The following is a 26,246-nucleotide window of genomic DNA, read 5'->3' as shown; positions in this document are numbered from 1 at the left end:
ATTCTCTGAAAGCCATTGTGGTCAAACGCAGTCACAAAGACAGACAAAAAGGTGCTGCTGGTAGGCTCTACCTTGCCCTAATTCTCTCCTAAGGGAATTCTGCTTATTTCCCTTAGGGCTTAGCATTTTTTCATGTTTCTGGCTATCTGAGCCATGATATGAGTGTGTGATGGAATCCAAACATCCCCCAAGACCAGTTAGCTCTGGTGGAATCCCAGCCTTCTCTGGAAACTGTCTTGTTTTTATACTGTTAGTATTCTGCTTATTAGCTCTGGCCCTACTGATCAACAGCAACCCTTCTCCCAAACTGGAAGGCTGAAATCTCACAGAAATGGTGGCTATGAGAAGCAGCAGCCTCCCAAAGACTCCCCACCTCCCTTTGCAACCCCAGTCTTCAGCTGGTGTCCCTGGCTGCTTCTGCATCTCTCCCACAAGACTGACATTCTCCCATGCCAGTGCTTCCGGAGGGCTGTTGAAAGAATTTCCAACTCCCCTCCCCGGACCTTTACTTCCCAAGGTCCTCCCACATTTGTGTAGATTTAATTTCAACATTAATCCCTTATTTCATAATACTCATAGTGGTCTTACCTCCCTGATTGGATCTTTACTGATACCACATATACATATATGAATATACATGATGTGTAACATGAGGAAAATTTTCTGATGGGAAAGCTGAGTTTTAGTTTTTCCCTTAGACGCTCTCATGCCATCAGCCCACTGCCCCCAGGGCTAGGATATACCCTGGCCTGCTTGAGAACAATTCTCCCCTTCATCTTAGTCCTCTCACCATGGCTCAGATAGCCAGAAACATGAAAAAATGCTAAGCCCTAAGGGAAATAAGCAGAATAATCACAGTATAAAAACAAGACGGTTTCCAGAGAAGGCTGGGATTCCACCAGAGCTAACTGGACTTGGGGGATATTTGGATTCCATCACACATCTTGGATTTGGTGGATGTCACCTTTAAACCCCATCCCTGGAAATGCCTTTTTTAGACTTTTAGACATGTTGAATCCTAATGGGAGTGGGAATAAAGGTGAGGAAGGAGAGGGAACAAATATTTCAGCTCTGCCTGCCATGTTAACTCATGAGTGTTGTCTCACTTAATCCTCACAACATTGTGTGAGGCAGAGCTTATTATCCCTGTTCTAAGAAGGGAGAATTGAAGCTCAGAGATGTTAGGTTAAACCCCAAAAGTCACACAGCTGACCACTGTGTAGCATAACCAGGACACAAAGTAGTTCTGTCTGATCATGAGACATGCTCATACACCCCATGTTCTTTGAGACGGAGCCACTCCAGCTGCCTTCTGAATTAGTCAGCCACTGCTGCAGAGACAAACACCCTTGAGATCTTAGTGGCTCACAAAAGCAAACACTTATTTCTTGCTCAGAGGTGTGTGGGTGGGCTGTGTTGGTTGCTGTGGGTTGCCTGGGCTCAGCTGAACCTAGATGACCTCAGCTTCAGATCTGGTCAAAGTTCATTGTGTGTCTTCATTCTGCAACTGAGGCTGAAGGAGCAGTGACTGCTAAGCTATGTTCTTCTCATGGTGGATGGCAGGTGCTCAAGAGGATGAGTGGAAACTTGCTACGTTGCTTAAAGCCTAAGCTCAGAATTGGCAAACTGTCACTTCCACCATATCCCATTGGCCGATAGTCAAGAAAGGGCAGGGAAGTGCCCTCCTTCCACAGTCGGGGAGAAAGAGAGTGAATATTTGCTCAGCATTCCTCTATAAAGTCCTGACTTCAAATTTTAATTTTTCTTCTGAGACACATGTTTGCATTCGAGAAAGGAGGTCTTCCCTTCTAGCCGACCCCTGTTCAACCAGCAACAGTGTGGCTTGGTCCTTAGATAACCAAATATCAGTATAACAAGATGACCATGGTAGCCACTATCTGTTGTTAGGTAATAAACCATCCCAAAACTTCGTGTCTTAAAATGACAACAATCACTTATTTTGCTCATGAGTCTGTAATTTGGACAGGGTTCAGTAGGCATGGCTTATCTCTGTCCCCTGCAGCATCAGCTGAAGTGGCTTGAAGGCAGCGATGACTGGACAGAGGGGGGCTGTAATCTCCTGAAGGCTCACTTCACTTGCTCACGACTGGCAGGTGATATTGGCTGGTGGCTGGGACCACACCTTTGGATCAGAACACCCACCTCTGTCCTCTCTGTGTGGCTTCTTGGGCTTCCTCACATCTTGATGGCTGTTTCAAGTGTAAATGTCCTCACAGAACAAGGCAGAAGGGCATGGAATTTTTGTTAATTGAAACATAATTGGTTATACGTATTTGTGGGGCAAAGAGTTGACTATCAATAATTGGGTACAACGTGTGATGATCAAATCAGGATAATTAGCATGTTCATCATTACAAAATGTAACCGTTCATTGTGTCCATCAACCACGTTCTTGCTAACCCCCTCCCCTCCCCCTTTTCCCACCTCTAGTAACCACAGTTCTGTTCTCTCCTTCTGAAAGTTCAATGTATTATTGTGTTTTCTTCCTTCCTTCCTTCCTTCCTTCCTTCCTTCCTTCCTTCCTTCCTTCCTTCCTTCCTTCCTTCCTTCCTTCCTTCCTTCCTTCCTTCCTTCCTTCCTTCCTTCCTTCCTTCCTTCCTTCCTTCCTCCCTCCCTCCCTCCCTCCCTCCCTCCCTCCCTCCCTCCCTCCTCCTCTCCCTCCCTCTCTTTCTTAGCTCCCACTTTCGGGTGAATACACTGTGGTATTTCTCTTCCCATGCCTGGCTTGTTTCACTCAAAATAGTTTTCTCCAAGCTCATCCAGGCTGCTGTGAATGGCAGAATTTCACTATTTTTTATGGCTTAGTAGTATTCAATTGTGTATATACCACATTTTCCTTATCCAGTCATCTGTCAATGGACATTTAGATTGTTTCCATATATTGGCTATTGTAAACAGAGCTGCAATAAACATGGGAGTGTAGGTATCCCTTCTACATAATGATTTCGACTCCTTTGTGTATATACCCAGAAATGGGATTGCTGGATCACATGGTAGTTCTATCTGCAGTTGTTTCAGAAACCTCCATACTGTTTTCCATAATGGCTGTGCTAATTTACAGTCCCACCAACAGTGTAGGAGGGTTCCCTTTCTCTGCATCCTCACCAGTACTTGTTCTCTTTTTGATAATTGCCAGTCTAACTGGGTCAAGTTGATATCTCTACGTGGTTTTGATTTGCATTTACCCAACAATTAGTGATGCTGAGCATTTTTTCATATACTTCTTGGCCATATGTATGTCTTCTTTTGAGAAATGTCTATTCAGCTCCTTTGCCCATTTTTCAATCAAATTATTGTTATTATTTTTACTGTTAAGTTGTTTGAGTTCCTTGTACATTCAGGATATTAATCCCTTGACAGATGTATAGTTTGCAAATATTTTCTCCCATTCTGTAGGTTATCTTTTCAGTCTGTTAATTGTTTCCTTTGCTGTACAGAAGACTTTTAGTTTTATATAATCCCATTTGTTTATTTTTGTTGTTGTTGCTTGTGATTTTGAGGTCTTATTCATAAAGTCTTTGCCCAGTCCTACATCCTGAAGTGTTTCCCCTATATTTTCTTCTAGAAGTTTTATAGTTTCAGGTCTTATATTTGTCTTTAATCTATTTTGAGTTGATTTTGATATATGGCAAGATGTACAGGTCTAATTTCATTCTTCTACACATGGATATCCAGTTTTCCCAGCACCGTTTACTGAAGAGGTGCCTTTCTCCAATGTACATTCTTGGTGCCTTTGTTGAAGACCACTCGGCTATAAGTACGTGGATTGATATCTGGGTTCTCTTGTCTGTTCCATTGGTCCGAGTGTCTGTGTTTATGCCAGTATCATGCTGTTTTGGTTACTACAGCTTTGTAGTATAATTTGAAGTCAGGTAGTGTAATGCCTCTGGCTATATTTAGTTATGTATTAGGATTGCTTTGGCTATTTGGGGTTTTTCTTGTTTCATATGAATGTTAGGATTGTTTTTTCTATTTCTGTGAAGAATGTCATTGGTATTTTGATGGGGATTGCATTGAATCTGTAGATCAATTTTCAAAACATTAATTCTTCCAGTCCTGGAACATGTATGTCTTTCCATCTTTTTGCGTCCTCTTTCTTTCAGCAGTGTCTTGCAGTTTTCATTGCAGAGATCTTTCACCTCCTTGGCTAAATTTAAATTTATTCCTAGGTATTTTATTCTTTTGGTAGCTATTGTAAATGGGCTTGATATCTTGATTTCTTTTTCTGCTAGTTCCTGCAAAATTACTGAGTTCACTTATCAGCTCTAAGAGTTTTTAGTAGAGTTTTTAGGATTTTCTATACATAAGATCATATCATCTGCAAACAGGGACAATTTGGCTTTGTCTTTTCCAATTTGAGTGCTCTTTGTTTCTTTCTCTTGCCTGATTGCTCTGGCTAGTACTTCCAATACTATGTTGAACAGGAGAGGTGAGAGTGGGTATCCTTGTCTTGTTCCTGTTCTTAAAGGAAAAGCTTTCAACTTTTCTCCATTCAGGATGATGTTGGTGGTGGGTTTGTCATATATGCTTTTTATCATGTTGAGATACTTTCCTTTTATACCTAACTTGTTGAGATTCTTTGTCACAAAGGGATGTTGAATTTTGTCAAATGTTTTTTCTGCATCTATTGAGATAATCATGTGGTTTTTGTCCTTTATTTTGTTGACGTGGTGTATCACATTTATTGATTTATGTATGTTGAATCATCCTTGCATCCCTGGGATGAATCTCACCTGATCATGGTGTATAATCTTTTTGATGTGCTCTTGTGTTCTGATTGCCAATATTCTGTTGAGAATTTTTGCATCTATATTCATCAAGGATATTGGCCTGTAGTTTTCTTTTTTTTGTTGTGTCTTTGTCTGATTTTGGTATCAGGCCTCAGAGAATGGGTTTGGAAGAATGGCCTCTGTTTCAATTTTTTGGAATAGTTTGAAAAGGATTGGTGTTAATTCTTCTTCAAAGGTTTGGTAGAATTCAGCAGTGAAGCCATCTGGTCCTGGGCTTTTCTTTGTTGAGAGACTGCTGATTACAGCTTCAATCTTGTTGCTCATTATTGGTCTGTACAGGTTTTCTGTTTTTTCTTGGTTCAGTCTTTCCAATTTGTATAAGTCCAGAAATTTATACATTTTCTCCAGGTTTTCAAAACTTTTGGCTTATAGTTGTTCGTATTAGTCTTTATGATTCTTTTTAATATCAGTTGTGATGTGTCCTTTTTCATTTCTGATTTTTTGTTATTTGAGTCTTGTCTCTTTTTTTTAGTTAGTCTGGCCAATGGCTTGTCTATTTTGTTTATCTTAAAACTTTTTTTTGTTTCATTGATCTTTTGTATCATTTCTTTGGTCTCTATTTCGTTTAGTTCTGTTCTGATCTTAATTATTTCTTTCCATCTACTACTTCTGTGATTGGATTGTTCTTGTTTTTCTAGTTCTTTGAGGTGTAAAGTGAGGTCGTTTATTTGAAGTTTTTCTATTCTTTTGGTGTAAGCACTTATTGCAGTAAATTTCCCTCTCAATACTGCTTTTGCAGTATCACACAGGTTTTGGTAAGTTGTGCTTCAATTTTCATTTGTTTCATTTATTTTCTGCTTTATTCCTTCTTCGACCCATTGGTTGTTCAGAAGCAAGTTTTTAAATTTCCATGTATTTGTATAGTTCACAAAGTTTTGTTTGTTGTTAATTTCTAATTTTATTCCATTATGTTCTGAAAATATACTTGATATGATTTCAGTCCTTTTAAATTTGTTGGTACTTGATTTGTGGCCTAATATGGTCAAAGAATGATCCATGTGCTGATAAGAAGAATGCATATTCTGCAGTTGTTGGATGAAATGTTCTGTAAATGTCTGTCAAGTCCATATGGTCTAAAATGCTGTTTAAATCCAATATTTCTCTGCTAATTTTTTGTCTAGATGATCTGTCCAGTGCTGTGAGATGCATGTTAAAGTGGCCAAGTATTATTATGTTGGGTCTAACTATCCCTTTAGATCCAATATCAGTTACTTTATGTATCTGGGTGCTCTGATGTTGCGTGCATGTATATTTATAATTGTTATAGCTTCTTGCTGCATTGATCTTTTTATCATTGTATAATGTCTTTCTTTATATCTTTTTATAGTTCTTGGTTTGAAGTCTATTTCATCTGATATAAGTATGGCAACTCTGCTTGTTTTTGGTATCTTTTTATAACCATTCATTATTAGTCTATGTTTGTCTTTATAGGTGAAGTGAATTTTTTGCAGGCAGTATGTAGTTGGGTCTATTTTTTTAACCTGTTCAGCCAGTCTACATCTTTGAAGTGGGGAATTTAACCCATTTGCATTCAGGGTTGTTATTGAAAGGTATTGCCTTGTTCCTGCCATTTTATTACTTTTTAATGGTTATTTTATATTCATTACATTCCTTTCTTTCCCTTTTATTGTTTGTGTTTGCTGTTTGGTGTGTGTGTGTGTGTGTGTGTGTGTGTGTGTGTGTTTTGTAGTGTTAGGATATATATTTTTTCTCTTTCTCATTTGTGTGTCTGTTCTACTAGTGGTTTTTATTCTTTCTCATTTATTTATGGTGCTATATATCGCTCTTTTGATTTCAGATGTAAGACTCCCTTGAAGATTTGTTGAATGGCTGGTCTTGTGGTGATGAATTCCCACAGTTTTTTTAATCTGGTAAAGATACTATTTCTCCTTCATTTCTGAAGAAAAGCTTTGCTGGATATGATATTCTTGGTTGGAAGTTGTTTTTCTTTTATCACTTTGAATATGTCATCCCACTCTCTCCTGGACTGTACGGTTTCTGTTGAGAAGTCTGCTGTTAGCCTGATGGGGATTCCCTTACAGGGGATTTGACACTTTTCTCTTGCTGTTCTTAAAATTTTTTCTTTGTCATTGACTTCTGACAATTTGACTATAATGTATCTTGGGGAGGTCCATTTGGGTTGAATCTGTTTGGGGATTTTTGAGCTTATTGGATCTGTGACACCATATCTATCCCAATGCTTGGAAAGATTTTAGTATTCTTTCATTAAATAGGCTTTCGATGCTTTTTGTTTTCTCTTCTCCTTCTGGTACACTTATAATATGGATGTTTGTATGCTTAAGTTTATCAAAAAGATCTTGTAGGATTTCTTCATTTTTAAAAATTCTTTGGTCTAACTGTATTATTTCAAAAAGCCTCTCTTTTAGTTCAGAAATTCTTTCTTTTGCTTGTTCTAGCCTGCTGCTTATGCTCTTGGTTGTATTTTTATTTTTAATTTTTTTCATTGGATGAATTCTTCAGTTCCAGAATTTCTGCTTGGTTCTTTTTTATTGTTTCTATTTCTTTGTTGAATTTCTCATATATGTGTCCTGGGTGATTTTTTTTTTTTCTTTCTTCATTGTGATTTCTCTCTATTTTTTCATCCATGATGCTGAGTTTTCTTAAAGTTTCTGTTTGATATTCCTCTTCAAGTAATTCACTAGTTTCCTGTTGTTTGGGGTCTGGTATTGCAGAATTATAGTCTTCTTTGCGGGGAGTTATGTTTCCCTTTTTTTCCCCATGCTTTTCATATCTCTGCATTGATGTCTGGGCATCTGGTGGTGTAGTCACTTTTAGTTTTTGGAGTGGTTTTTGAGGGGAAAGACTCTTACCTGTAGAAGTGTTTTATATTGATCGTTGGGTTGGACTTTGTAGTTTTGGTTCTGAGTGAGCACAGTAGTAACTGCCAGCTTGCTCCCCATACTTCCTCTGTGGTGGCATGGATCTAGGTTCTTGTGCTCACCCAGTCTGCTCTCCACTACTGAGAGTAGGCTCACTACATCAGACAGACCTCTGAGCTCCCAGAGGAGAAGGAGGGCATGGAACCAGGCATCTGGCACAAGGGGCCAGCACAACTCCTGCTCACTGTCCACTGCAGTGGGGATGAGTCTTTGAGCCAGGTGGGGTTCTGAGCTCCCTGGAGAAAAAGGGCATGGATGGATCAGATCACTGATATGGTACCTTCACTCTTCCCTGGCTCAGGCAGTTTCCCCATGTTGAGTGGGGCTCTGAGTTCCTGGGAGGAAAGAGGGTATGTATCCAGGCAGCTGTGGGGTGTGCAGGACTACTGGATTGGTAGAACTCTGAGCTCCCCTGGCTCCAATCCCAAAATAGTGATGCCCATGCAACCCAGAACTGAGGGGGGTGAGCATAACTCTACATGTAGTTCCCCTCTGAGAAAATATAGTCATGTGGGCCCTTATCCATTCTACATGCTGGGCTCACTGTCTACAAGGGCCACATGGTTCTCTGTAGCTTAGTTTGCAGGTGTCTATGGTGGGACTGCTGGCCGCTGGCCCCTCCCCACCTAACTTGTCCTGGCAATGCAGGGTTTCTCCAGACTCCACACTGGTCCTAATCAGGAGTTTCCCTTGTCCTTCTATGTTGCTGTCTCCAGTTTCCATATCTTGCGGGGGATGCCTTACTTTTTAACTGGATTCCATTGTTTTCTCCTACACACTCTACAGATGACTATCTACTTGTTACTTTGGACTTTTTTGTATTAGAAACAAGTGCTAGCCACCTCTAGTGAGTCTTCTTACTGGGCAAGGAACAGAAGTGCATGGAAGTTTCATGATCTACCCTTGGAAGTCAAATAACTTCACTTCTGCCATATTGTACTGATTGGGTAGTCACAAAAGTCCACTTAGGTGCAAGGGGAGGAAACATGGACCCCCATCACTTAATGGGAGGAGTGAGGAATGTCAGAATCACATTGTAAGAAGTACATGTGGGTTGGGGTATATATGGTGGCTATCTTTGGAAAATGTTATCTGCCACAATCATTTAATAGCAACTTGAGCCATCTGATGGGGAGGGCACTATTCTTCCTCTAAGATCAGTGAAGATAAGTCACAATAATTAGAAGCAATCTTTCAATTCCCATTATGGGAACTAAAAAAAAAAAATCCCTCCTTCACATTTGCTATGGAAGCAGCCATAACTCACACTGTGTGGCCCTACTGATCACAATTGACTAGACCACACCAACCCTGGGAAAACCTGGAAAATCAAAGTAGAATGACAAAGCCTTGGCCCATGGACTGAAGTCTTTGGGTGGGATTGGAAATCAGGGAGGCCTAGCAAGTCACAGGCCTTTCTCATTGGGGAGTTTTGGAGGATTCTATACATAACTCCCAATAATTGTTTTAGGGTTAATGTAGAGAAAGACTAATATTTGTGAAGCCTATGTGCCAGGCACCCTTTGATAACCCTTCCTGGTAGATATGATTACAGGTAGACACTATTATTCCCATTTATGGATGAGGGAATCAAAGACAGAGGGGCTCAGTAACCTTCTCAAGATCATACATCTAATAAGTGGCAGAGCTATGAAGTGATCCCAAAGAAGGTGTAAATGCAATAACCCTTTAATATTGTCTGATTTGGAAAAAGCCACTGTCACAACACAGAGCAGAAAAACATGTCAATCTTACATGTAAGCAGATGGTGGGGCTGTAAGTTAATGACAGTAAGGGGGTAACTTGTCAACTGCAAACAGAACTTTTGGAGAATTCTGCTCCAATCTAGCAGCTTGTCAAGTGTCTAGTTACCAAAGGCAGTTGGTCACCACAAAACCAAGTACTAGAGCAGTGCTAAATCAACCTGTCTGCAAGTGTTCCTGTGATTCTGCTCACGTTTGGAGGTGAGAAGAGGGAAAGCCCAAGAGAACTTCCCACATCAAAGATGAACCTTAAACCTAAACCCAGCTCCTTTTCTCTAATTCCAAGATCTTTCAGAAGATGGGAGAGTGAAGTTTTAAGAACTCCAGATGCCCAGGTGACATTCCAGATCAATTAAATCTGAATCCCTGGGATGATACCCAGGAATCAGTAATTTTTAAAATTCTCCAGGTGATTCTAATTGGAGCCAAATTTAGAAACTGTTGCTCTAGTTACAAGCAATGCTTGTGGGAGCCCAGAGGAGCCTGTGTCCAGCAAGCAATGCCAGACCCTCTCAGAAACCTTGACCATTCCCCAGTCTGTGTAGTCCTTTAAGGTTTCACCTTTCACTGGTGTTTTTATAGTCCCTGTAAACAGGAAGACCTTCACTCCACATCCATTGCTTTGCTCTATTTTTGGTATGGCACTAATATAGCACCTGATATGGTATTTTATAGTTATTTGTCTACCCATTTATTATTCATCATCTCCTCTAGAATGTAAGGTCTATGGACCAGCACTACCATGTCACACAGCTCTAGGAAGTATGGTTCATATATAGCATAAGGTTAATAGTACCCCCTGGAGTTGTGAGATGTAGCAACCCTTCATTGGGGTAGAAATTTGGTCTTGTTCACCGTTATTTCCCAAGTGCCTAAAACAGTACCTAAAACATAGGCGATGTTCAATAAATATTTTTTGAAAGAATGAATAAATGAATGAACACAAGAAAATAATAAAGATTCACTCTATGAAAAGAACTGGTCTTCCTCCAGCCTAGGACCTTGGCTCTAATGTTTACCATCATTTTCTTCTTCATCATCACCATCATCACCACCATCGTCATCACTATCATCATCAGTGTTATTAGGCCACCATAGAAAACTTCCTTTAAAGACAGGATTTCATAACTAAAAATAAAAATCTGAAAACTAATGCCCTCTCGAGGTGAACTAATGTTCACCTTTCCCCAAACCCTGACCATCTCCCACCCCAAATGGCTTTGGAACCAGACAGACCTGAGTTTAGAGTCTGTTTTCATAACTTACTGGCAATGGGACTCAGGACTCAATAAATAAAAAATTATTTATCTTTAAATGGTTACAACAACAAATTTACTAGACTATTATAGATTAAAAGAGGTTATATATATATAAAGTGCTGTGACAAATAAGTATATGAAAACATGCCCAGTTTTACTAGCATCCAGAGACATGCAAATTAAAACAAGATAATTTTTACCCATTAGATTGGCAAAAGCACTATCGTGAGATAATATGCTAGTAAGGTAATAATAGCTGCTGTTAACAGACAGATTTCAAAATCTCACTAACTCAACAAAATAGACTTAATTTTATCTTCAACAAAAGACAAATCAACAGCGACAGGGAGGGGTGCTCGGTTCCACAATGACACTCATAGACTCAGGCTGATTTCCTCTTGTGTCTCTGTTGCTAGCTATGGGCCTGGGAGCCCCCAGTAGATTCTGAGGAAGAATTGTGCCAGAGGTTTACATAGGCCAGCTCATTACTTCTGCCCAATTTTCTTTGAGCCCACAGTGACATGGCTCACCTAAAGGCAAAGGCAAGAGAGGCTGGGAAATGCAGTCCTTGACTGGGAGGCTGCCTCTTCGCAACAATTCTAGACTACAGAACAAGAGCAGGGCTCTGCAGTGGACAGTTGATATGTCAGTCTGCTTCTGTTGCTTATAACAAAATACCTGGAACTGGGTAATTAGTAAGAAAACGAAACTTATTGCTTACAGTTTCAGGAGCCAGGATGTTCAAAGTCCAAGGAACACATTTGGTAAAGGCCTTGTTGGTGGTGACAGTGACACAAGGGTCTCATATGGCAGGATGGTGGAAGCAGAGAGCTCCTTATGCACTCTCCTTCTAAGGGCCTCAGAACCGTGCCCACGACCACCATTAAACCATCAACTTCTTATTCCATTTACTGGGGCCTGGTCCTTACAATCTAATCACCTCTTCAAGGCCCCACCTTTCAATCACCATGAGAGGATTTCCCACCCTCAACAGTTAACAGTGGGGATTAAGCTTCAATGACTTTCCGAGGGGGAGCATTCAATCCACTGCAGCTGGCTACCTCTGCCACATGTAACATCAGTGTCAGTGAGGATGAGAGTGAATGAGTTCTCTTGTAGACTCTATGGAGGACCAAGGGGCAGTAACTTTTAAAATTTAAAACATGGTTGTTATGTGTCTCAGTGACTCTGTTTCTTGGTACCGATCCAATGAGTATGAGAAGGCACACACGAAGGAATGTTTATTACAACACTGCTGCAATCATAAATACAACCTAAGTGTCTATCAATAGGGAAAGTCCAAATAAACCATGCCTATCCATGCTATGGAATACTATGCAGCAGTTTTGAATGAGATAAATCTACACCTATTAGCCTAGAAAGTGTGCAAAGTCAAGTCGTTGAGTGAATACAATGATTTTTAAAACGATACTTACAGGAAAGCAGTGTTTAAAAGCTATAAAATATTTACTTTCTATATCATCATAAATTTAGTAATGCATAGGAAAAATCTCTGGAGGCATGTGGATTAAAAAAATGGTCCATTCTAAGGAAAAGTAGGGAAAAAAAGAGAAAAGGAGGGAGGAAGAAAGGCTTGGCAGTCACAGAAATATGAAGATCTCATGGCTAAGTGCAGACCCCAAAAGACCCACATTCTTACAAAAAGATGTTGTATTAATTTCACTCCTAGGTATATGCCCAAAAGAATTCAAAAGAGGAACTCAAATAAATATTTGTATGCAAATGTTCATGGCAACATTATTCACAATAGCCAAAGGTATAAACAACCTATGTGTCCATCAACAGATGAATTAATAAACAAAATGTGTTTCAGAATATTATTCAGCCATGAAAAGGAATAAAGTTCTGATATCTTCTACAAAATGAATGGACCTTGAGAACATTGTGCCAAGTGAAATAAACTGGATACAAAAGAAAATATTGTATAATTCCATTTATATAATACATCTAGGATAGGCAAATTCATAAAGATGGAAACTAGATTAGAAGTTTCAAGGGGCTGGGGAGGGTGGATAGGGAATTATTGCTTAATGAGTACAGAGTTTCTGTTTGAGGTGATAAACAATTTAGGAAATAGTGGTGATGTTATATAACATTGCAGATATGAGTATGATTAATTCCACTGAATTTATACTTAAAATGATTAGAATGGCAAATTTTATGTTATATACATTTTACCAAAACTAAAAAAAAAAAAAAAAAAATATGACTACAGTTGAATCTGGTGAAGAAGAAAAGAAGACAGGAAAGGAGAATAAAAGAAAAAAGAATCACAGTGAATCCATTTTTTTTTTTTAAACTTAATTGACTTTTTCTCTTCTAGCTGACCTTCCATTAGAATTCATTGCTTGACAAACAAACTCTTTACAGGGAATTTGTTATCACCAAGATCCTATTACTTAGATAAATGTAGATGACACTGTTTAGAGAAATCCTTGGAAAATGAGATGGTTGTTAACCTGTTGTATTTTAAACAAAGGAGGATTACTTATGAGTTGAGTAGTCTAGGTGAGAGTAGCCATAAATATTGTAAAAGGCCTGAGAAATCATTATTTAATATGTCCTAGTTATCAGTTCTGTCTTTATACAATGTTTGGAATTTGTTTACTGCTTAGACTTTTCCTGAACTTACACAATAAAACCTCCCCACTTTCTCTGATTGTTGGGCAGACTTATCATGCTGAGAGGCAGTTTCCCTAGTTTGCAAACAAAAGCCTCATTTAAATTCCCTTACAGGCTGAAGTGTTTGCTTAGGCAATTTTGGCAATGAGGATGGGGTGCAAAGTGACCACAGATGGCCTCTGGATCATCTCAGTTCTCTCCATGGCATGCATTCAAGGGCTTTTTGTCATCTGAGTGGGCTCTCAACCTTCTAGAGGTGATAAGGTAAGGTCCTCTCGCAACCCCAACTCCAACCTTCCATATCGGCAGAGGTCTGCAGGATTAAGGGAGAAATTTCTCATAAAGATCTATTCAAATTTTATTAATAAATAACGGAAGGGATTCCTCTATGTAGGTTAATAAAGGAAGGGACTCCTCCATACAGACATGCGTACCCTATCTTCTAAGCTTTCTTCTTGATCTGGCTTCCCTCTCTCTGGCACTCCTGCAGGCTTTATGTTTTGTACATATGGCCTGGATTCTTGTATATATCTTTCTCTTTGGGCACAGTTAACAAAGGATGATCACCCCCAGCAATGGCCACATTGGGCATCCTTTGATGTGCCTAAGCTTATGTATCTAAGAACCCAATTGGAAAAGAAGGGGTTTTGTGTTTCCCCAAATCAATGAGAACATTATTTTAAGTGGTGAATGGAAGCTACCAAAAAGGGAAATCACTATTGTTGCCTCTGAGAAAAGATCCAAGTTGCTAGAAAAGAAAGCAAATAAACCTGACTCTCTGTCCTTGTGTTCCCGGTCCTTTTCACTGGCTCCTATAACTCCTTCCTTGTCTGCTCCTTCTCCTGATTTGTCTGAATTTTCTTTCCTTTGTTCTGAGGTTGCAGAACCAATGGCCCCATCCCACTGAAATTATAGCCCCTTTTAAAATAAATAAGGGGTGAACTAATGGGGATAAAACTATGCTATCTACCCTAAGTGAATCATTGTGCAAGATATGCATGTATTGAAACAACACACTGTACCCCACAAAAATACATATAAATAAAATTGTATTAAAAAAATAAACAAAATAAAATACAAATGCCTACAAATGGAACTGGTAAGTTTTGCTTTTTACCCCTTGGCCTAAAACTGAATTAAGTTTACTGAAGGATTTTTCGAACCCTAGAGATAACTCCTCCAAGGAACTTTCAAAACAGTTAACTTTATAATCCAGGACATCTAGTTGGATATTTTGAAACTCTTTGTAAAAGAAATTCGCATTGATAAAGGAAATCATTATTTATAAAGGAACCTCCCTCTCTACACCTAAACCACTAGAAACTTTTGCAGTGGGGAAGACATTGATTGAAGTTTATATAAGAAATGGTTACCTTTGTTTAAGTTGTTTTTTCTGTAAATTGTATTAAATGGGCCTTTCTTTGTTTGGGCAAATTGTCTATCTTGTTACATCTGGGATTTATCCCTTTGGAAGTGCAAAATTTTGGGGTGCCCAGCTAACTATTGTTTAGGGCGATGGAATGGGGAATTAAAGGATTGATAGTCTAAGGGGGAAGAGAAACTATTTAAAAATTGACAAACGAAGAATCTTAATGAAAGCTATAAGATTAGCTTCTGTCTGTGAGTCCATATGTCTATGTATCTGTATGTGTTAAGTGTATGTGATATTTCTCTACCAAAATATACAAAAGAGCTCTAATCAATTGATTTAAAGAAAGAGTAAGCATTTTGATCAAATGTTTTATTTTACTTTATTAGAAGGGAAAACCTAACTCAAATGCTTTTTTGTTCACATGACTTAGGTAAATCTTAGGTAAATAAGGCCCAGCTTAATATTGTTGGGTTAAGGAAAATAGCTGCATCTTCTGATCAACAAAACATCCATGTATTTAACTGAGGTTAAATTCTTGTTCAGGTGGTAACTGCCTAACATGCTATAAGAATGGTTAACAGAAAAATAACTTGAAATGATGGTTTGTTTTGTTCAGTGTTTCATAAAATTTTCATTAACAATTCAAGCATACTATAAAAAATTAAGTAAATTAGGCATAAATGTTCATAAATGAACTGTTCATAGTTTTAAAAAGTCTTCTTAGGATGAATAAAATATATATTTAAAAAAAGATTTTTGACAACTTAAAACTTTAAGGTGAAATTAAGTAATAGATACTCATTAAATGTCCAGTTCATTTCAAATAAGTTAAAATACTAAAACATTAATTATTGAGCATAAGGTTAAAGTTTATATACATGAGCATCTTATTTTTATATAGTACTTTTAAAGCTATATACTTGGGTTTGTTAGTAAGGATAAAAATTGTTCTGTGAGAAAATACATGTTTCTAGAAACTATGAAAAATAGTTTCTAAGATGCTGGTATGAGACAATTTAAAATGGAGTACTTTGGCCTGGAAGATGGCAGGAGCATGCATGGTGTCCTAGGCAGGAGCTGTGGGCAGTCCCCACCACCTGGCAGAAGGCAGGAGCATACACAGGGTCCTAGGCAGGAGCCATAGGCAGCCCACCCCCCAACCTGGCGGAAGGCAGGAGCATGCAAAAAACACCACTTCTGCATGGGTGGTCCATCAGAGATACCACCACACCCACTGCTGCTCAAGGGCAGCTCACAGCCACAGTAGGAGCCACAGCCACTGGGCAAGCAGCCTGCTGCCCACTCGACTGCCTTGACACAGGAGAGTTACCAGCAGAGACTGGAAAAAGAAGAGGAAGTATCTCTCTTCAAATCCCACTCTAGAGTAATAGGAGAAGCAACTGCTCTATGAGATGACCAGACATTAACACGGAGATACTAGAAATATGAAAAACCAAGAAAATATGACACCACCAAGATAATACAGTAATTCTCAAATACCAGACCCTATAGAGCATATAACCCTTGAAATGACTGAAAAGGAATTCTGAGCAACAATCTTAAGGAAGATCAATCAGATATGAGAAGGCTCAGTTAGACAACATAATGAAATGTGAAAAAAAAAAAAAACAGGTTATGAGGGAGGAAATTTATAAAGAGATGAATACCTCAAAAAATAATGTATCAGAACTCATGAAACTGAAAGATTCATTCACATTCAAGAAAATAAAAAACACAACTGAAAGCTTAGGCAACAGGCTAGAGCAAGCAGAAGAATTTCTATCTTGACAGTCTTTTAAAAATAACCAAGTGGACAAAAAAGGAAAAAAGAATTTTAAAAAATCAAGAAAATCTAAGAGAGCTAGCAGACAACCTTAAGCACACGAACATTTGAGTCATGGGAGTTCCAGAAGGGGAGGAGAAAGGAAAAGGTATTGAAAACCTGTTCAATGAGTAATAACAGAAATTCCCAGGTATAGGGAGAGACATGGACCTTCATATCCAGGAGGCTCAAAGATCCCCAAAGAGATTCAATCCAAAAAGATCCTCTCTGAAACACATTATGGTCAAACTGGCAAAGCTGAAAGACAAAGAGAGTCCTAAAAACAGCAAGAGAAAAGTATCAAGTCACCTATAAGGGAGTCTCTGACCAACAGCTGACTTCTTAACAGAAACTCTACAAGTCGGAAGAAAATGGAATGATACATTCAAATTACTAAAAGAAAAAAATCTGCCAGCCAAGAATACTAAACCCAGCAAGGCTATCCTTCAGAAATGAGGAAAAAATAGTGTATTTCCCAGACAAGCAAAAACTGCAGGAGTTTACCACCACATGACCAGCCCTGCAAGAAATTCTCAAGCAAGTCCTGCATCAGAAATCTGAAAAATGATAATCACTACCACAAATGCACAAGAAAGAACAAAACCCACTGGCAGAACAAAAATACAAATGAGAAATAGAAACTTAATCTTACCACCTCAAAAAACCAACAAACATCAAAGACAAACAATAAAAGGGGAAGAAAGGAACAAAAGGTATTTAAGACATCCAAATGAAATCAACAAAATGCCAGGAGTAAGCAATACTATTCAATAACAACTCTAAGTGTAAACAGATTGAACTCCCACTCAAAAGACACTGACTGATCGGATTAAAAAGCTAGATCCAACTGCGTGCTGTCTTCAAGAGACTCTCCTCAGCTGTAAAGACACACACAAACTGATAGAGAAGGGATGCAAAAAGATATACCATGCAAATGGAAACCAAAAATGAGCAGGAGTAGCTATCCTTACACCGGATAAAATAGACTTTAAAACAGAAACCATAAAAAAGAGACAAAGAAGGCCACTGTATAATGATAAAAAGATGTATGTAGCAAGAAGACATAACATTCATAAATATATATGCACCCAACACCAGAGCACCCAGATATATAGAGCAAATAACAGGAGGCCTAAAGAAAGATATAGACCCCAATATGATAATAGTACAGGACCTCAAGTCCCCTCTCTCAGCACTGGATAGGTCATCTAGGCAACAAACCAACAGAGAAACACAGGATTTAAACCATACTTTAGACCAATTGGACCTGTCATATATCTATAGAACATTTCATCCAACAACTACATAACATACATTCTTCTCATCAGCACATGGAACATTCTCCAGGAGAGACCACATGTTAGGTTGCAAATCAAGTATCAACAAATTTTTAAACATTGAGTTAATTTCAAGTGTCTTTTTAGACCACAACAGATTAAAACTAGAAATCAACAACATGCAAAACTCTGGAAACTATACAAATACATGGAAATTAAACAACACCTTCCTGAATGACCTATGCATTCAAGAAGAAATAAAACAGGAAATCAAAAAATTTCTTGAAACTAGTGAAAAGAAAGACACATAATACCAAAACCTGTGAGATACTGTAAAAGCAGTACTAAGAGGGAAGTTTATTGCAATAAACACTCACATCAGAAGAACAGAAAGATTTCAAATAAACAACCTAATGCTATGCCTCAAAGATCTAGAAAAACAAGAACAATCCAATCCCAAAGTTAGTGGATGGAAAGAAATAATTAAAATCAGAGCAGAACTAAATGAAATGGAAACCCCCAAAATGATACAAAAGATCGGTGAAACCAAAAGTTGTTTTTTGAAAAGATAGATAAAATAGGCAAACCATTAGCTAACTAATGAAAAAAAGAAAAGAGAAGATCTAAATGACAAAAATCAGAAATGGAAAAGGGGACATTACAACCAATACCACAGAAATACAAAGAATCATCAGAGACTATTATAAACAAATACATACTAACAAATTTGAAAGCCTGGAGGAAATACATAAATTCTTGGACACATACAAAAAAATAGAAAATCTGAACAGACCAATAACAAACAATAAGATTGAAGTCATAATCAGCAGTCTCCAAACAAAGAAAAGCCCAGGACCAGATGGCTTTACTGATGAATTCTACTAAACCTTTAAAGAGGAATTAATACTAATTCTCTTCATTCAAAAAAGTAGAAACAGAGGTCTCCCAAATTTATTCTTTGAGGCCAGCATCACCTTGATACCAAAATCAGACAAAAAGATACAGCAAAAAAAGAAAACTGCAGGATAATATCTCTGATGGACATAGACACCAAAATCCTCAATTATTAGCAAATTGAATATAGCAATACATCAAAAAAATTATACACCGAGATCAAGTGGGATTCATCCCAGGGATGTAAGGATGGTTCAACATACCCAAATCAATAACTGTGATAAACCACATCAACAAAATCAAGATCAAAACCTTATGATATCTCGATAGCCACAGAAAAAGCATCCATATAGAGAAGAATGAAACTAGACCCGTACCTCTGGCCATATGCTAAACTCAACTCAAAATGCATTAAAGACTTGCATATAAGATCCGAAACTATAAAACTACTAAAAGAAAACATAGGTAATTATTCAAGGGGTGCCAGGCAGTGCATGTGCAGGCATATGGGTCTCTGTTTAGAAGGTGCCACGGCAGTGCTGGAGATGTGAAACTAAATAAACCAATTGTCCTTTATTACCACGGAGATCTTGGAGAATCTTCTGAGCACCAAGTTCATATGTACTCTGAACTTTAACAGAGGGAAGCGCTAAACGTGTTTTTAACCAGAGGACCATTTTGATGACAGAATAATTATGGAGAGAAAAACAGTGCTTTTTTTTCAATTGTGACAACTTTCCAAGTATCTCAGTGAGAAGTAAAGGGAGCTGTAAGTGGGAATGAGACTCAGCTAGGCTTACACTCGGGTTCACTTTCTCATCTGTGTATATGCCCCCTAGATTGACCCTTACTCCTCTGAAGACCAGCCTGAAAGCCTTAAAACTGGTCAGATGAATCAGATGATGATTTTAAAGAACTCTGTGCCAGCTTCTTCCAAAGGGTGAGAAAAAAATGGAAGCAAGAAAGTGTCAGAAGAAAGGAATACACAAAAGGCCTCAAACATCACTCATACAAGAAGCAAATTAAAAAGGACTAAACAAACTGCTATCAAGAATGAAATCGTTCAAGGCCCTGCAGAGAAGAAACCTCCATCTGGCAGCCAGGCCCCTAGGACTAAAAAGCAAGGAGCAACCAAGTCAAGAAAGTGAACCAGCTCTCACTGTGAATGGAGAGGGAGGTGTCTTGCTCCTGCTCCGTATCAGCCTGTGCTCTGGGAAAGAGCACAGAGCATCCAGACAGAGAGTGGTCCTACCAGTGACTCCCAGCCCCCTCCTTCCGGTCTGAGGACAGCAGTGCCAAGTCCCTCCAAATCCCCAAGGCGGAGCTAGTCCTACAGTGAATGCAGCAGTTCAAGAGAGCAGACCCTGAGTGTTTGAAACATGCTTCAGAAGAGTGCCCCCTCGAGGCCACACTGGAAGAAAATGTCCCAAAGGGCCCTCAAGAGGAGATGATGAGGGGGAATGAGTAAGGGCCCGAGTTCCCTTCAACAGAGAGCTACACTGTGGTGACCTTGGCCCTGCAACAGGAGTTTGTATGGGTAGAGCATCCACATGTGACGATAGCCGGGAAGAGAAGAGGTTGTTCTTCTGCCAGATCTGTCAAAAGAACCTCTCGGCTATGAACTTGACAGAAGGGAGCAGCACCTGAGCAGGTGCTAGGATGAGGTTGAAAAGGTGCTAAGTCCTTCCGCACCTCGGATCCCTAAGTGCTCGATTTGTGGCAAACTGTTTCTCATCTTAAAGAGCAGAATCAGTCACTTGAAACAGTGTGCAGCAAAGATGGAGGTTGGCCCCCAGCTCCTGCTGCAGGCCATGGAGCAGCAGACAGCTCATCCCGAGGCAGGTGGCAGCCCAACAGTGTCCAGCTTCAGCAATCACACTGGAGGTCTGAAACAGTGCCACTAACAAGAAGGGACCCCAGAAGAGGCAGAAGGTGGGCCAACCGGAGGACCTGCTGGTGACCATGGCTCTGTCCAGATCTGAGATGGAGCAGAGTCTAGCTATGCTGACGCTCAGACTGGAAAGTGCTTTTTCTGAGAGGTGGAGACCCAGAGCAGAGAAGAAATGCTGGAGGAAGAAGCCCCCGATCCCCCCACCCCCCCGCAGCTGTTAGTCTGGGACTCCAAGACCACAGGTAGACAGATAGAGGATCGTGTGACCCTGCCCCTTTCAGAGTAAGTGGAGGTGTCCAGCAGCCACCACTTCCTGCCAGCAGGATTTTGTAGGAAGAGTTGGACAAGGCAGGTGGGTGCCTGCAAGCCACTGAAGAAGTTGGCCCTTATTGTGGGAGAACAGCACCCTGACGGGAGACTGGGCCATGCCTCCCCTTGTGCTCCAGGGGCCTGTCCAGGGTCTCATGCAGGAGCCTGCTCTACCATTGGTGCTGCTCGAACAACCAGAGCCAGGCGGGCGAGGGCCACCTGCTCTCTACAGCACCTCCACTGACAGTTGTGGCCCCAGGGACCCGTCGCCATCAGCCAGCCAGAGGGAGCGCCAGGCCCTGCAGGACCTGGTGGACCTAGCAGGGGAGGGGCTGAGTGCCAGCCAGTGGCCCAGCAGTGAGGACCTGGCTGGCTCTAGAGGGGGTGTGGGGTTGGATTTGGTACCCAGAAGCCTTCCACTGACCGGGTTTGTCCTGCCATCCGAGGAGAAGCACCTCGAGAGGAGTGGCCACGCTTCAGTCTCCCTTGGGTTGCTGGTTGCAGACTTCAGCACCATGGTCAATAATTCACACCTGAGCTACATGTAATTCCAGATGGGGAGTGGGGAGGTGCTGTATGCCCCCAAGTTTGTGCGGTATGCCTGATGTCCACCCCTCAGTCAGTATGTAAACAACGAAGGCTTCTCTGCTGTGGAGGATGGGGACCTGACCCAGTGCGACCAGCTGCGTGATGGGAGTGCGAGGCCACCTGCATGTTCCCACGCTACCTCTACACTGCAGACACCTGCCTTTCTCCCCACCTGGCCCCTTACCTGAGATCCCTTGGTTCTCAGGTTTGGAGTGAGCAAGCCTGTTCACCTGTGCAATCAAGAGCCCTTCGTGCTGGATTCAGAGGACAAATGACAAGAGAAGGACAAGAATTGTGAAAGCAGAGCGAGAAGTTCCAAGCACTCTTGAGGTCAATGTGGGTAGATGAAGAGGAGGAAGCAGAGACTGTGTTGAAATGAGGGCCACAAAGAAAACAGAGAAAAGGTGAATGAAGCAGAAATGGAAGAAATTTATGAATCCGCAGCTACTCAGCAGAAGCTGCTCCAGGGGGACAGAGCATCAGACACTGATGAAGACACTGCCCCGCTCAGGGAGGACAGTCTGGTGTCTGGGCGTGTGCTAGCAAGCGTCCAGTGTGGAAAACAGCTGGAAACTGCAGAGCAAATGGAGTCACTGGGGCCAGGAAGAGAGGAGGCTCCAGCCACCTGGGAAATTCTGCTGCTCTGGGGCCAGTGCTCAGAGGACAGAGGGAGACAGAGAGCCCTAAGCAAGAGCTGCCGAAGGAGACACATGGTGGTTCCAGCTCCACCAGCCCTTCCAGAGGCTGCTGGGCATGGGGAAAAGGAGGCTCCTGTTTGCCCTGGGTGGATGTCCATGATTATGAACAGCTCTTTCCATCAACTCAAGGACTATTCTCTGAACACTCCCAAATAATGAGTGATCACGAGGAATGAAGTGGCACTAGTGGGTGGAGATTTCCCATACTGCAGCTCCCTGGCAGGCACCCCCACCACAGCCATGCTGCTTCCTGTCACAGCCGCCCCATGGCAGGGTCCCTGGCCAGTCACATCTCCACTCCCATCACTAAATGGATTTTCCCCAGTTAACACCCCAGTTGCACAGTGGAGTTTCCAACGTGGGCTCCCCAAACTTACTGTCTCTAGTTGTACCATCAAAGCAGAGGAGGGACAGCAGTGTTCTCGCATTATCTAAAGAACCAGGTTGCCAGAAAGGCAAAGAATGTAGCTCCATGTGAGAACGCAAAAACGAGGGGTTCTTGATTTCCCCAGAAAAATCTCCATCCATTGACCTAACCCAATCAAATCCTGACCATTTAAGTTTTAGAGCTCAGAATTCTTCATCCAGTGTGAGCAAAGAAGATGAAGTTATCCTTTTATTGGATTCAGATGAAGAGCTGGAGCTAGAACAAACCAAAATAAAGCCAGTTTCTGATGATCCCCAGAAGAAAGAAAAGTTCTAGAAATTGGCCCCAAGTCCTTTGTTTTCAGTCATTGATGTCAATGCAGATCAGGAGCATTCCCAAAGGCCACTAAGAAGAGAAGCCCAGTCACAGGGGGTTGGAGGGGGGACAGCTGGAGAGTCAGGACTCTTGGGGCACAGAGGAGCCCCCTGGCTGCTCTGTGACCACAACAGTGGCCTTGACAAGGACACCACAGACACCTTGTGGCTGGTGCCTGCTACCCCGCTGGCCAGCAGAAGCCATGACTGTTTATCCCAGACCCAAATCACAGGTCTCAGGGCCAGGGCTCTCGCAGATGAGATGACCCCACACACGCCCAGGGCCCCTGTGGGTAACAGGGAAGTGAGCAAAGCTGCACAGAAGTTTTCGGTGATCATGCCCGATATGTCATCTCCCTGCCATGCTCCGGTCACTCCAGGAGCTTCCAACAGCAGACGCAGGTCTACTGAAGCCCTTACAGGCCCTGCCCAGGAGGCCACCAGCACTCTTCTCTGCTGGCTCCCTGTCCCATCGAGGGAGCACTCACCGATCTCACCTGGCTGTTCCAGAAGCACTTGCCGCCTGGGCCAAGCCTGCCAAATCTGGCCACAGCAAGCAAAATGGTGGAAATTGAGGACAGTGAGGACGAGCAGGAGGTGGCCTCCTCTGACCAGGCAGACAGCAGCCTCTAGCTAGACAGCAACTCCCTGTTCAGTTGACAATTTCTGTTGGCAAGTGGAGCCCCTCTTGCCAATCCCAAGTGACCACTTGAACCTCGAGCACACTGGCCCCCCTGAGCACAAGCAGTCCCGGCAGCAGGGCGAGAGAGAGACTGCTGCTCCCAGGACTCCTGGGCACCACCCCCTTCCCAGGAAGCTGTGCAGCCCAAGGAAAATCTCAGGAGAAATCCTCATGGGCCAGCTCCCCAGGGAGCAGGAGGCTGAACTCTTTGAACTCAGCTCTGTGGGGCAACTGGCATGAGGAAGAGAAGTCTCCAGAGGCTCCTCTTCTGGCCCAGGCAACCAAGTGCCGATCGAGCTCAGAAGCCAGAAGAGTTGGAGATGCCAAAAGGTGCTAATCGGAAGAAGAATTTGCCCCCCAAAGTGCCCATGACTCTAATGCTAAGGTATTCCATTATGGAGACCCCAGTGCTGAAGAAGGGGCTGGATAGGTTTGGAGTTTACCCTCTGCCTAAATGCCAGATGGTTCTGAATCTGAAGGAGATATTCCAGTACACTCATCAGACCCTGGAGTCAGACTCCGAGGACAAGATTCCGGCTTCACAGGTGCCCCTGGAGGTGCCCTGCAACCTGACCCACACTGCTGAAACCTACAAGGCTCCCAGGGCAGGAAGCCACACCCAGCCCTGTGCCCCAAAGGTCTGAGGAACCCTCCGACACCAGGGTCCCCGACCCTGATAGAAGCAGTCCGGTGACACCATCCCATTCCTGAGCTGGTCACCAGCTGAGGAGGCTGTTCCAGGCCCCTATGGTGATGCCCAACTCACAGCATCCCTGGAATCTGCAGCCACCTCTGTGGATGGCAGTGACATCTCCTTCAGCTCACAGAATTCTTCCTCCCGTGAGTTTGGCACAGCCTTCCAGTGTGCGGGGGAAGATGAGGAGGCTGAGGCAGGGGTCACTGTGTCACAGGCAGCCAGGCAGCTGTCCAGGCCACTGACACAGAGGATGCGCTGAGGATCCACCTCCGCTCCCAGCTGGCCCTCTACCAGAAGGTGCTACTGTACCAGCCCTTTGAGCTGGTGGAGCTTCAGGCCCAGCTGAAGCAGAACAGCATCCACGTGGCCACGGGCAAGCTGTGGGACTTACTGGACACCAAGTGCATCACCTTTACCACTGCTGCAGCCCATGAAGAGAGGCTCAAGGGCAATAGGCAGCAGCCTGCAGGCAAGAAGAAAGGGAAGCAGAAATGACAGGGCCACCCCCCACCCCTGCCCCATGGTCTGTGCCCAGCATCAGCAGTCCCTGCGGGCCATCTGCTGGGAGTATGTGGGACATCTGGAACAAGTCAGGCCTCCACAGGCACTCCAGGGCCTCAGGGCCACATCTGCTCTGGGCCTGTGAAAATGATGATGGCACCAACCTGGATCCTCCTCCTCTGGGCCCTGCTTCCTGGGGCAGCATTTGGTGCATGTCACCTGCTGGATCTAGGGCCCAGGTGCCTCCCTCTGTCTGTGACCACAGTGTGTCTCCCTTAACCCAGCATGGCCCCTATGTGTTCCAGAGGAGCAGTGGGCTGCCACCAGCTGGTGGGGATGAGGCCTGATTCTGCCACATCCACCACTTTCTCTGTCCACTAGCCCCAGGCAGGACTGCCCATGAGTTTGTGTCTTGAGCTGGACGTTGTGTTCAGTCTGCCCCAGCTGGCCTGAGCCTGTTTCCTTCTTAGCACTCAGAACAGGCCCAGCCACAATCTGCAGACCAGACATCCACAGGCTCCCTGTGCTGCCATGCCCCCAGGGCAGCCCTTCTGGCCCAGCTGTCCTGCCAAGACACTTGTCATTGTCACTAGTAGTCTCCAAACTAGACAATGTTGCACAAGGGCCCAGCACAACTCTGCAGCCTCCAAAACAAGCATGGTCTTTGTTAGTGGGTTTTATTCACATGGAGTATGGGGGAGGGCTAAAAAAGAAGAAAAGTTTGGGTCTCCACATCCTTGTGAATGTCCTTTTGTGTTTTAAATATGGTGCAGTCTATTTTTTATGATGTACAATAAAAACAAATGGCTTTATTAAAAAAAGAAAGAAAGAAAACAGGAAACACTTCAGGAAGTAGAACTGGGCGAAAACTTTATGAACAAGACCCCAAAAGCACAGGAAATAAGAAAAAAAATAAACAAGTGAGATCATATCAAACTAAAAAGCTTTTATGCAGCAAAAGAAACGGTCAAGAGAGTGAAAACAACCTACAGAATGGGAGAAAATATTCACAAAGTATGCATTCAAAAAGGGATTAATATGCAAAATATACAAGGAACTCAACAGTAAAAAAACAAGTAACCCAATTAAAAAATGGGCAAAGGAGCTGAATAAGCATTTCTCAAAGGAAGCTATACGAATGACCAACAGACACATGAAAAAATGCTCAGCACCACTAAGCATCAGGGAAATGCAAATCAAACCACATTGAGTTATCATCTCATGCCAGTAAGACTGGCTGTTATCAAAAAGACAGAATAACAAATGCTGGCGAGGATGCAGAGAAAAGGGGAACCCTCCTACATTGCTGGTGGGACTGTAAATTAGTGCAGCCATGGCGGAAACTGTAAGGACGTTCCTCAAACAACCACAGATAGAATTTCTGTATGATCCAGCAAT

At 42.2% G+C, this 26,246-nt stretch overlaps 1 pseudogene; it reads left to right on the top strand.

Annotated features, from left to right (window-relative positions):
* The first annotated feature begins 1,999 nt into the window (after window positions 1–1,999).
* On the top strand, window positions 2,000–24,842 carry LOC134369310 (structure-specific endonuclease subunit SLX4-like; annotated as a pseudogene).
* Window positions 24,843–26,246: the final 1,404 nt, after the last annotated feature.

This window comes from Cynocephalus volans, chromosome 1, assembly GCF_027409185.1.
Source record: "Cynocephalus volans isolate mCynVol1 chromosome 1, mCynVol1.pri, whole genome shotgun sequence".
Classification (NCBI taxonomy): Eukaryota; Metazoa; Chordata; class Mammalia; order Dermoptera; family Cynocephalidae; genus Cynocephalus; species Cynocephalus volans.
The sequence above is the reverse complement of the archived record's forward strand: the minus strand, read 5'-3'. Positions and strand labels throughout refer to the sequence as shown.